General features: G+C 31.5%; 1 protein-coding gene across 8 annotated transcripts in view; it reads left to right on the top strand.

The window, feature by feature from the left end:
* The first annotated feature begins 337 nt into the window (after positions 1-337).
* LOC123012046 (talin-1) overlaps positions 338-12,563 on the top strand; it is a 37,434-nt gene continuing 25,208 nt past the window's right edge. For 6 of the 8 annotated variants that reach the window (XM_044409811.1, XM_044409808.1, XM_044409813.1 and 3 more), the window contains exons 1-2: positions 338-432; positions 11,110-11,142. The gene's annotated coding sequence lies outside the window, so the exon portion shown is untranslated. Of the gene's footprint in view, positions 433-11,109; positions 11,143-11,486; positions 11,589-12,563 lie in introns of those variants that run through there. The other 2 variants (XM_044409809.1, XM_044409810.1) reach the window with 2 other exon arrangements.

Here is a 12,563-nt window from a genome sequence, read left to right as displayed (position 1 = left end):
CTCAATCTACCGCATCTGGTTTTTATGAACCGCCTAATACAAACTGAATAAATTCCTTCGAACCATATTTGGACATTAAAAAAAACACCGAATAACAAGTTCATTCATGACAATTTTAATTACAAGAAACATAACACTTCAAGGAAACTACTGAAATCGCTTCCTTATTACTCGTTTGCGACTGATAACAGCCATTATCGGCTTAACTTGAGTGTGGATTGCTGTTTCAGTGCGTTAAATTTTCAAGTGTGAAATTTTCGAAATAACCCCAGGTACGCGCGAGGTGTTACGCCACTGGTCGAACTCGGCTCGTCAGGGGGCGCCACTTCTGCAATCAGTCGAAATCTATCTAAGTGCATTGGGCGTGTTTTGCAAAACGTTCTAAATTAATGTGTTTTTTATCGAAATGAAGTAACTGAATTTTTATCACAAGTGAGTAATTTGCTTTCAATTAATTTTATCTTTGTTGTGTATAAATTTGAATGTTGTAAGTCGTGCACAATACGAGCTATTGCCTTCCAAACTTGCATCTGTTTTGGAACGATCCATTTAATTGATAAACTAACACTGTTATCTTAACTGATTGTTTACTACGGATTCATTATCAGTTTACTGACCTAATTTCAAGTGTAAATTTAGAAAATTTGCCCGTTTTTACACCGCCTACCTTGTTTGGCATCAAATGTAAATAAAACTTGGTAGGCTATGCGTTTGACAGCTGGATTAAACATTGATTTTTTTCAAATTAATTTATTTTGTACAAATAGGTGGGAAATTGGGACGTGAGCGTTCCATTTTCGACGAATTTTCTAATATTTCTTATACTAATCAATAGTTCTGACGTTTGCTTTATTTATATTCTGTTACTCCACCAAGGCCTGGTGGATTACACTACAGTGGCGTAGGCGGGCTGAAAAGGCCTTGGATGGGGTTACATATTTTTTTAAAAACTTGGGAATTTTGTGGTTATCATTACTTCCTCTTGACTAACTGTTTGGAGGAAAACCGGTGAAATATAAGATAAGCTGTTGTGTAAATTACTAATGATACTGAGCTTGGGTAAAAATATTTGCATTTTAAATTTCTTCGAAAAATCAATATTGTGTCTAAGCTGGGATTGAAATAAAAAACGATTAAGAAGTTCTGACAGCTTTTGGAGGGAGATAAAAATTACTGGAAGACGGCCAAATGAGGATATAGCTTGAGCATATTTATTTATCGATTTATATGATAGCATTAAGGTAATATTCAATTAACAACCACACATATGCGATGTTGCAATAATTTGAAAGTGACTTGAGATTGATTTTCTTCTCCATTTTGACTGGCTGAATGGGGAAAATTTCATAATAATCATAAAAATTATGAGTAATCAAGACACAATTCAACAGAAATAGTGTAATAGACTAATTGGACTATTTCTGAACGTGAATCAGGGCCAATATACAAACACAGGACTGCTGCCAAGTTGTAAGAATTAAATCTGTCTAGTTTTTTCCGGCAATTTGGTCAATTTTCATCAAATCTCGTATTGTCGCGTTTTTTATATTCATTATTCAATTACGCAATTAACTTGTACACTTTGTGTTCTCTTGGGTCGTTGAGATTGGGCGCTGCTTAATTATACCTGATGGAGCAGTTAACCTGAAAATAAACAGACTCGGCTTCCGGTGTGACAGATCCGTGTGTGGATGATCCAACTAAAGCAACTGCATTACATCAGCCATGGCGTAAACACCACCATCATTTATTATACGTCTCCTATTGCCTTCGGGTAATATTCATTTCGTATTCATCAACAAAAAATGAAAGTTTGTTCAATTCTTAAAATACAAAAATGGACTTTCTTCGTGTATAATTTTTCTCTTAGCCTTTCGGAAAACGTTTTTCAGACACTTCTTAAATTTGGAGCTGTGTTGAACAAGTGCCAATGATCCTTTGGAAATACAGGTACAGGTAAATAAACTGTGGGTTAGATGGCGTAGTGCCAGAAACCCTACGACAAACAATAGGGCTTTAATTCCCTGATCTCTGGATATCATTAATTCTTGAAGATGGTAGGGGATGGAATCGGACGACCCACCACATTTGACTGGTACAGTCATTAAAATGAAAAATTAGCGATGTTGATGCAAGTATCTTTGTGTTTGGAACAAGAGAAATGCAAATGATGACTGTTTGATTGATCTCTTAAAAGTGATGGTCTTTACAAACTGTTCGTTAAAAAGTTTCAACGTGTTAAATGCATTGACGTAACGTAGTGGAATCATGTCAGAGAAAATATTCTACAGTTTCTTTGGTCTTTTTTTGTCGAATTTTTATCTAAGTGTTTGTTAAATGCAAGAGCGCATCTCTTCAATGAAACGTTTCAAAACACATGTCTTTAATAATATTTTTTTTTTCGGTTGCAGTTATATCCGTTCTGTTTCAAGTTCAATGTTACGCATAGTTCATTTGACAGGAAGACAATCTTTGATTACACTGTGATGAAACACGTAAACTTCTTTTAGACGAAAGATGTACTTTGTTTTCTGCGGCGGTGAATGTGAAAACAATGTTAATTTTTATTCGAGCTGTTTTAAGGAAATTGCATTTTGACTTCAGGAGATATCATTTTTTGAAAGATTAAAAAAAAAAAACCTTTGGAACTCGTTTGTTTCTATCGGTCTTACTTTTTCGTATAAATTCTTCTTCGTACCATATTACAAAAATTTTATTTATGTAATTTCTATATAGGCTTGCTATTATGTATGGGATCGGTTAAAAACAGCTAAAACGGTTTCAGTTAGAATCCTGGAATTTTAAGGAGACTTAGGACTTATTGAAAACTACTTCTTAAATTTTGTTAAGTTTTCAAATGCAAAGTTAACTTGATTTTTTTAATGGGAACATCAGTCAAGTGGCGACTTATTAAAAAGTTGTTTTATTCAATTAATTCAAGGCAAGATTAAAGATGCAAATTTCTGGCTTCTTTTGGCAAAAAAAAATTGTGTCCCTTTACTAAATAATTGTAAAAAAACATATACCAGATCATTAGTAACATTAAATAGATATAAAAAAATGTCAAATGTCAAAAAATAAATGACAGATAGAATTTTTCAAACATTGTTTTTATGTTCCTGGTATCTTACCTTACTTGAAAATTTTCTCTGGGGCGCGAGTTGTGGCGCACTCTTTATACAATAAAGACTAAAATTCATTTTTCATAAAAAATTGCGTAAAATTAAAAAATATAGTAAAACTTGAAATTGCTAATGATATCAACATAATTGCCAGTTTTAATAAAGTTTTGATCTTCATATGGAACTAGTTGGTCTTTAATTTTTAAAAGTAGGAACCCAGTTTTATAGTATGCATAAAAATAAATGATGATAAGTGTTAATAGTTACATTAATGACAAATATAATTCATGGACTAATAAGTTTGATGTTATGTCCTTTATAGGATAGTAAAAATGAACAACGATTAGCGATGTTGTTGATATTTCAAGGTAATATGCTTTTTTCAATGTACATTTTCATTTGCTTATCCTACTGATAGTATTCTAGTAAGCAAATAAATATTGTAAGCTTTATGACTTTGTAAATATGTCATTGCGTAAATGATCGTATTTTCATTCTACTGACCATGATACAATGTAATTGTCAAAAGTAAAGGATGAGTCGATGGAATTTGCATCCGGTTATTGCAAAACTACAGTATGCATCATAAAATGAACCTAAACCAAAATAAACGACAAGAGAGGTATTAATAGAAAGGCACGGTAAATGAATTAGCGTTTCCAGCACATAGGTACATATGCCACTTTTACAATTAATTGATTACTTAAATAATGATACTTCTTGTTAAAAATGACTTTGGTTTTTATCTTAAAACTGTTTCTTTGAGTTGATATTTATTAAAATTATGTTTTTCACAAACAATTTTTGTTATTTAACTTGCGTAAACTCATTTGTTAAAGTGACATCATTGTCAAAATAATAAAACCACCAATGTGTTAGGACTTAAAAAGCAGAGAAAAATTATTCAAGTCCAAAATCAAGAGGAAAATGAGCTTTTCTTTCTACTGAGTTAGAATAATGAAGTTTTAAGTACAGATTTGCTCGTTTCAGGTAAAGCAAAAAATGTGTTTCCTTTGCAGTTTTGGCGTAAAATCAAAGATAATGTTTTTTTCTTGTAAACTCAATCCGGGGACATACTGTATATAAAGGGTGTTATGATAAAATAATGCACAAAATTCGTAAAACCTAATTTTTATTTTAATAAATTCAACAATATTTTAAAAAGTCATTTAATAGCTTTTATAAAATCAAGTTTGTTTCGTTTATTTTTTTTACTCAATTTTTTTTTAAAGTAAAAATAGACTTTATCAAATAAAGATTGCAAAATTATAGCTTCCTATTTGAAAAAAAAACTTCGAATTGTTTTCAAAGTAAACACTGGGTTTTATGAATTTTGTGTGTTATTTTATGATAAACCTGTATTTTATTATAATACTATTTTCCATAGATATCTATGTGTATCCATTTACCAGATGAAGCAAACGCAAAAATAAATGGACTTGCAATCAACCTTAGCATAAACGTGCATTTCCTGTATCATTAAATTTGGGAATTACTTATTTCCGAATATAGGAAGGAGAACGCATACTTTATATGGGTTTCTACAAGACCACTCAAATGTGGATATTTTTAAACCAATCGACGCGTGTTCAGATAAGAAATTATTGTTACCATTGCGCCAAAACGCTAACTTTATAAATAAAGCCGTTATTTGTAAAACAAAATTAAAATGCTGCCATTTATTTTGCATTGTTGGAAGGAGAAGGGTAGATCTCGCTCTAAGGACCATCTTAAAGCGAGATCTACCTCTCTCTTTCCAACTAAAGCAAAGTAAATGGCTGCATTTGAATTTTGTTTTGCAAAGTTAGTATTTATAAAGTTAGCGTTTTGGTGCAATGGTAACAATAATTTCTTATCTCAAGACGGGTCGATTGATGTAAAAATATCCACATTTGAGTGGTCTTTAGAAACCCATATAAAGTGTGCGTTCTATTATGCTTAACATGCTTAAGTTTTTAAGTAAGAAAAATTTGCAGACTCGAAAGGACAACAGATTTATTCTTAAAATTTGATCCTTGTTTTTGAATGTTGGTACTTTTTCAAGTTTTATATGAGTAATATTTAAAAAATTAAAATCAAAATTTGAATGATTATCTAAAAATGGAAGTAGGAATTATATTTTCGGTGTCTAATTTTCAAAACTTTACACTTACACATCAAAGTAGCGAAATGTAAAAGAATCAGACAGTTTAATAGATTTTTAGGTTACAAACAAATTTTTCTTTTCCACAACTATAAGTAGCTTGAGTTGAATTGTGACAGAGAAATTGCACTTTTATAATATTAAGTTCCGATTTGGAGCCAGTTTATTTACGTGCACAATGATTTATTGGACGAGTTATATGAGGTTTAACCTGCCTGTGCATATAATATCTGGTTTTAAAATTGCATTTTACCATTGCAAAGTCACTACAAATGATTTGAAATTGTTTTTCTATTTTTGTATGTGAATAAAACTTCTTCCTAACTGTGCTGGGTTGTGAATTTGTGGTTCGTCAGTATTTTGTTCAAATTGTTCCACGTTCTTTCTAAGTTCTGCGGGAATTTCCTCCTTGATTTTCTTTTCACGTACAGTAGTAGTAGTTGCACCTATTATTTTTTACTTTTTGTCTCAAATTTTTGCAAACTCCATCGACATAATCAAGATATAATCCGCATGCAGCGCCGGGGTGTTTAGGAGGGCGGTGACTGAGGAGAGTTTGTTGGGCCGCAGGAGGGTTGTTATGTTCGCAATCGTGGAAGGGGTCGAAGCGTCCGGCGCCCGACTGGCGGCTTCCAAACCGGTCCGTCGTCGTGCAGCATCCCTCAATCCCGTTTTTACTTCTGCTGAAAACCAGCCACCAGCTCCCGAATTTTTCTTCACGGTAGCTTTTCCTGCAAGAGCGAGTTAAAGTGACCGCAGATCTTTCTTTTCTAACCCGTTAAGGAGCCGACTTGGAAAAAGTAATTGAGTAGATTTATATCGCCCGGGCTAGAGGACGAGGAGGAGAGGATAGATTTTTTTACTGCAGAGGGTACAATCACGAACTGTAGGGCGCCAAATTTAAATTGCAAGGGCTGTTCTTAATGAATTATTTTGGGGCTTAAATGCTTTGCATGCATAATAGGCATTTAATTAATGAATGGGAATATAATTGAACCACTGGGAAGCACAATACAGTCTTAACGAAAATAATAACTTATTCGTGCAATAAATTTTGATCCACTTTATATTATAAAAGAATTAGAGATCAATATGTTGTCAATTAAAGGAACTTAGTAAGAGGTCAGAGGCGTTCATCGAGTGAAAAGAAATCTTATTATAAAATCAACAGTTTGCATACAAGGCGATTCTTTTAGGGCCTACATTAGAAACTTTTTAACTTAGAATGCAGATAGGAATTTGAAATTTTGTACACAACCCAAATCAACCGCTCTGAGTTCAACTAAATTGTTTTCAAAATGGTTGAACTTCCGGAACTATGAGAAATTGGCGCCAACTTTGAAATTTTAAATGGTAACCACTTATTTTTATTGCATTTTTAAATTCTCCTGTCTAAACTGAGTAAAATGTCTCTAGTTGTTAGTACTTATCTGTCATAGTTTTTGACCTATGTCAATTTTTTGGTCAAAATTTTCACTTGCAGGGGTTTATTCAAAACATCACAGCTCTTGAACCCTTTGCGATAAGTGAATATTTTTTTTGTTTTTGATAACCAAAAGTTCGAAAAGTTTCCTAGAATTTTCAAAATTGTCGACTGTCAAATTGCAAGGCTAGTATGATGTTTTGAAAATGATCATTAACAAACAGCTATAACTCAGTTTTTTGAAATGAAATGACTCTATTTTCTCAACGGCAATCAAAAGTATATCAATTTGTAGAAGGACTTTTATCAACATGTCCACCTATCTCTTACAGTTTTTGAAATAATCACAAAAAACATGTTAATGTTTTTATTTTTATAGTTAATCACGTAGGCTTTGGAAAAATACAATAAAGATATACCATAATTAATACAGATGTTCGATATCATTTTCAAACAGTACAAAACTCGATGGTGAACTGAATTGAGTGGCTTCCATTATTTTATTTGGTTGAAGATTATTAAATGCCGCCTCAATCCTTGCCTCAATTCTTCGTAATTCCGGATGGGTGTTGTGTAGACTAATAAATCTTTAATACGTATTGATCATTTTCCAAAGCCTACGTTAATTACTATAAAAATAAAAAAAAAACAACACGTTTTTCGTGTTTATTTCAGAAACTGTAAGAGATGGATATAGGACATGTTGATAAAAATCCTTCTAAAAACTGAGTTATAGCTGTTTGTTAAATAACATTTTCAAAAAATCATATAAGCTTTGCAATTTTACAGTTGACAATTTTGAAAATTTTAGGAAACTCTTCGAACCTTTGGTTATTGAATGCAAAAAAAATTATTCACTTATCGCAAACGGTTCAAGAGCTGTGATGTTTTTAATAAACCTCTGCAAATAAAAATTTTGAGCAAAAAATTGACATATGTCAGAAACTATGACAGATAAGTACTAACAACTAGGTATATTTTACTCAGTTTGGAGAGGAGAATTCAAAAATACAATAAAAATAAGTGGTTACTATTTAAAAATTCAAAGTTGGCGCCAATTTCTCGTATTTCCGGAAGTTCAGCCATTTTGAAAATAATTTAATTGAACTTAGACTGGTCGATTTGAGTTGTGTACAAAATTTCAAATTTCTATCTGCATTAGAAGTTAAAAAGTTTCTAATATAGGCCCTAAAAGAATCATCTTGGATATGGAAACATGTTTATTTTTACATTTTTAAGAATTTTTCGATTTTATATTTTCTCAGTCGTTGCTTCAACGTAAAGTTATAGCAAAACGATGATATCACAATACTGAGTTATAGATATTTGGCTCTTTCCCAATCAAAATGTGGATTTTTATCCAGTTTATGACTGATGTTGTTTTATTAGTGTTTAAGCAGTAACAATACATAAATCTGTGAAGAAAACATTATTGAGAAATTGTGGCAGCGGATATAAACTTTTTGAAGATTCTAAATTTGTTATAATTTTGCATTCGAATTATTCGAAAATTGATCCAGAACTCAAAATATTTTGATTGATTCGTAATTCTAAATATTAAACTAATCTAATGAAATGACTAATTGACGATTTTTGGTTTAAATTTAGCTACACATCTATTTTTATAAGATATATTTTTAACTTCGTCCTTTAGGCAGTAATTACTCCGGCTAACTTTATGATAACTTGAAAAATATATTACTGATTATTTTAGATTTCGTTTTTAAGAATTTAAAAAAAAATACAGGGTGCGACAGAACTCGCACCTCAGAGAAAAATGCCATGGAAGGTAAGATACCCGGAACATGGAAAATTGTAAAAAAAATTCTATCTATTAAAATTTTGAAGTTATGAGAGGTTCAGTTTTGTATCCTAAATTGTTTGTAATTCTGTTTAATGTTATTTATGGCTTTTATTGGCAACATTTTTGTACTTTTACTAATAATTATAAAAAACATATACAAGATCATCGATATTATTAAATAGACATAAAACATGTCAAATGTCAAATTTTTTTGACAGAATTTTTTAAACATTTTTTCCATGTTCCTGATACCCTATCTTACTTGAAATTTTTTTCTGAGGCGTGAGTTCTGACACATCCTGTATAGGTACAGAATAATTAATAAATATGAAGCAATATTGGAACCTCAAAAATGACCTATAAAAATGATAACTCGTGTCCTATCTCTACTGATAAGAATTTTACAGCCCTCGGAATGTGGGTATGAAATTTTTTTTTATTATAATAATTTTTTATCGCTTTTTGTTTGTTAAGAGCAATGTGACATGCACAAAAATAATCTGTTAACTATGGCATAACCTTATTGATTGCTGTAAAATTTTACAATATTGAAATGTCAATTTTACATATCGATATATCATTTTTACTGACACATCGAAATTGTAAAATTATAAACTCGCCCGGATTTCAAACTGACATCTGCAGCTGTCATTACAACCTAGAATTTTTGGATTTAATTTGTTCCAATTTTTGGCTTATTCGACAGAAACCGATAAAATCTTAAACAAACAAATGACAAATGTCATAACAGCCTTAGATGTCTTAAAATCCTCGCTACTCGCTCGGATTTCAAACTGACATCTGCAGCTGTTATGACATTCATTACATCCTAGGTATGTTAATAGCTAGTAACCATTTGACCAAATATTATAAAATTTGGAACAGTTACTTCCGAGAACATACACTTTAATGGGAATATCCGGAAAACCGGATACATCTACTCAATTTTATTTTTTTAAGATTTAGGGCCGGTCCAAAAATAAATATTTCTATTTGATTAAAAAAATTGTTTGCTCGTGCAAACGATAGAGGATTATACAGGGTGCGCCACAACTCGCGCTCAAGAGAAAAATGTCAAGTGCCAGCGGCAATAGATCGCCAGAAAGTGCATCCAAAGAAGTAATTTTTGCTTGCATAAGAAAGTTATTAGACTCTTAAATCCACCAATCCCAGAAGCGCACTTCAAGGAATGATTGAAAAATTATATCCGTTGCTAGGTTACAAAAATAATACCAATTTGCCCAGAACTTTAAAAAATAGCTGGTCTACTGTAATTTTGACACCTGTCATGTGGGTGACATAACCTGCTAGTTTCCAGTATTTTTTCCCTAAAGCGGTTGTACACGAATATAATGAGACAAAATTGTTAATTATTATCAACAATTACCAAAAATTATTTTGAAAACAAACTCGATTTTCAAACATTCTGGTCCGATGAATCGACTTCTCTAAAACTTCTTCACAGGTATTGTTCCTTCTCAACTTTTTCTTCCATCTGATATACATAGATTGTATGAATTTTAGAACTTGAAAACTTACGCATTATCCTTTTGAAGTAAAGAAGCAAATGAGAGTAAGAGACCAGAAAAATATGAAGAAGTAGATTAACAGAAAAATGTACTTTTTAGAAAGGGAGCACGTTATGTTGAAATTAGTTGATATTATTATTGAAATCTGAATTTTACTTTAAGTAAATATTAAAATGTTTAATTACTCAAAACCTATCAACTTTTGCACAATTTTCACAATTAGTACTAGAAAAGTAAAGGAATTTTTTCATGTAGAAATTATTCCAATTAAGTGAATTTTTTTTTTCAAATTTAGTTTTTATGATCTCACTGCCATACGCTCAAAATTTTGATATCAAAACATTAAATTGAAGTCTGTATAATCCTCTATCGTTTGCACTAACAAAAAAGTTTTTTAATAAGTTAGAAATATTAATTATTGGGCCGGCCCTAAAACTTGGGACAGGCTGTACTGTGTCAATTTTTTTCCACAAAATCAGATACTAACTTGTAGTAAATACTTATTTTCTGGTTTCACTAAAATTTCATACGGAATTAATAAATTAGCACAGCGAACTCTGCAAACCATGCAAAAGTTTTATTGGCGGTTCTATTATTAGTAATTGTGCTACGAACAATGAGTTGTGTTTTAAAACAAAACAAAGGTTTAAAACTAAAAACAAATGTAGTAGGCAAGTTGGTGGTAAACTTTGGAACATCTAAGTTTACCGCTTATACAGCAGTGTTAAGTTGGTTGTATATCTTTCAAATAATAAAAAAGGAAATTGAAATTGTGTACAGAAAATATCACTTTCTATCAAAAACTGTGGAAAGAGTGGTGTTATAATGTTTACAAACATGGGGGTTGTTTACTATAATTTTGACATCTCCCAATGTCTTCTATATAAACGGTTACAAAAACAAACAATGATATCAAATTCGGAGTTAATTGTAACAGAGGATCCTCCCCTAGAAAGTGGATGTAAAATTTAAAACTGTAATTGCGACTGTCCATAAACTCTCAAAGTTTAATAATACCCAGTAGATGAAATTTTATTTCTTTTTTTATTTCCCAGCGAATAATTTTTTTAAATTCATTTTTGTTTCAGGGAAATCCGGAACCGTGAAAGTCTGCTATAAAGGTAAACAAATCAGCGGCTTACTTTAGTTTTTGTCTTTAAATTTTTTTTTTCTTGGCGTAGCCTCTTTCGCTTCTGTAAATCAAATTAAACCCATCCTAGTTTGTAATGGATAGTTTGAGGAACATTTAACTGACGCGACAGTTTGGCGCCGATTTTCCTGTTTTCTAGTTGGCAGAAATGCCGTAATCCCAACCCCCTCATTTCCCCCTCTTTTTCGTCATCGCCAATGAAAATGCTTGTGGTATTTTGCGACATGTTAGGGGTTGTGAATGTACAGATATTCTTGTGTTACTTCTGAGTTGCATCATTCTAGCCGCGAATGTCGGGCCGTTCGGTTTGTTCGAGATAGCCCAAAAGGGCACTTGAAAGGGTTGATAACAACCAGTTTTTTTTTTGGAAGTGTCAACGACCAAACGCGTATCCAAAATGATATTTTCAATTCCAGAGTAAGTCTTTTTTCTTATTATTAAGTTTTGTTTTGGTTTTTATTTTGTTTTTTCTTTTAGTTTTCTTGAATAAGGTGATTGGTTACGAGAGTGTGTAAGGTCTCAGGAGGTTACGGTTTAAATGCGCTTGCTCGACCTACATTTCTCACCCTATTAGTGCCCATTGAGAACTTTGTGTCAGATGTTTTAACTTTTTCTCGGTCTGAAAATGAAAGCAACGCAGCAATACTTTGTGAACTTACTAAAGTTGTTTTTACTCCATTTGAATTCTGAGAGTAGACTGTAAAAATCACAAACTTTTCTCCAAAATGTAAGGCTGGCAGTTGTTTTAACTCAGTTTAAATTGAAAATATTTCAGTAAATAACATTTTAGTTTTTTATTATGGTTTTACTTACAATCCTTTCTTAAAATAATTGATCACTTACGAGTATGTCTATTAATTTACTTTTGATTTTATTGAAAAGTAATAAAAAAACATTAGAATAAATATGGGATAGTATTAAAAACAAATAAAAAACGGTCGGCTAATGGAAGTATATTGGAATTTAATGATTTTCACTAAATAGGTTATTTGACAATAATTTAAAATCTGAGCTAATATAGTTAAATATCCTGCGTACAAAAAGTTGGGAATACAGGTTGTTCAAAAAATCGCGCCCTTCCGTGACACTGTGTCATCGGGCGGTGCCCAAGACATCAAGAAAAATGTTAAAAAAAAAACTATCTCTAAAAATTCCGAAACTATGAGAGTTTAAATTGTACACTATGACTGCGCGATTTTTGAACATCCTGTATTCTTCATGTAAAAGAAAAATTAATAGAGAAAATAGTAATGTGGAATGTTTACCAAGATTTTGATTATTTTTTTAAGGTCACAAATACGCAAACTTTAAAAGAATGTGGGAAAAAAAGGTTTTAATTAATACTCATAACATTCTTGTGCAAATACATTTGCAATATTTTTAAGTTTTTTT

Source organism: Tribolium madens, unplaced genomic scaffold (genome assembly GCF_015345945.1).
Source record: "Tribolium madens isolate multiple individuals breed KSU strain unplaced genomic scaffold, Tmad_KSU_1.1 Scaffold_91;HRSCAF=231;Tcas5.2_LG7, whole genome shotgun sequence".
In the NCBI taxonomy this organism is placed as follows: domain Eukaryota; kingdom Metazoa; phylum Arthropoda; class Insecta; order Coleoptera; family Tenebrionidae; genus Tribolium; species Tribolium madens.
This window is presented reverse-complemented; position numbering and strand designations above follow the sequence as displayed.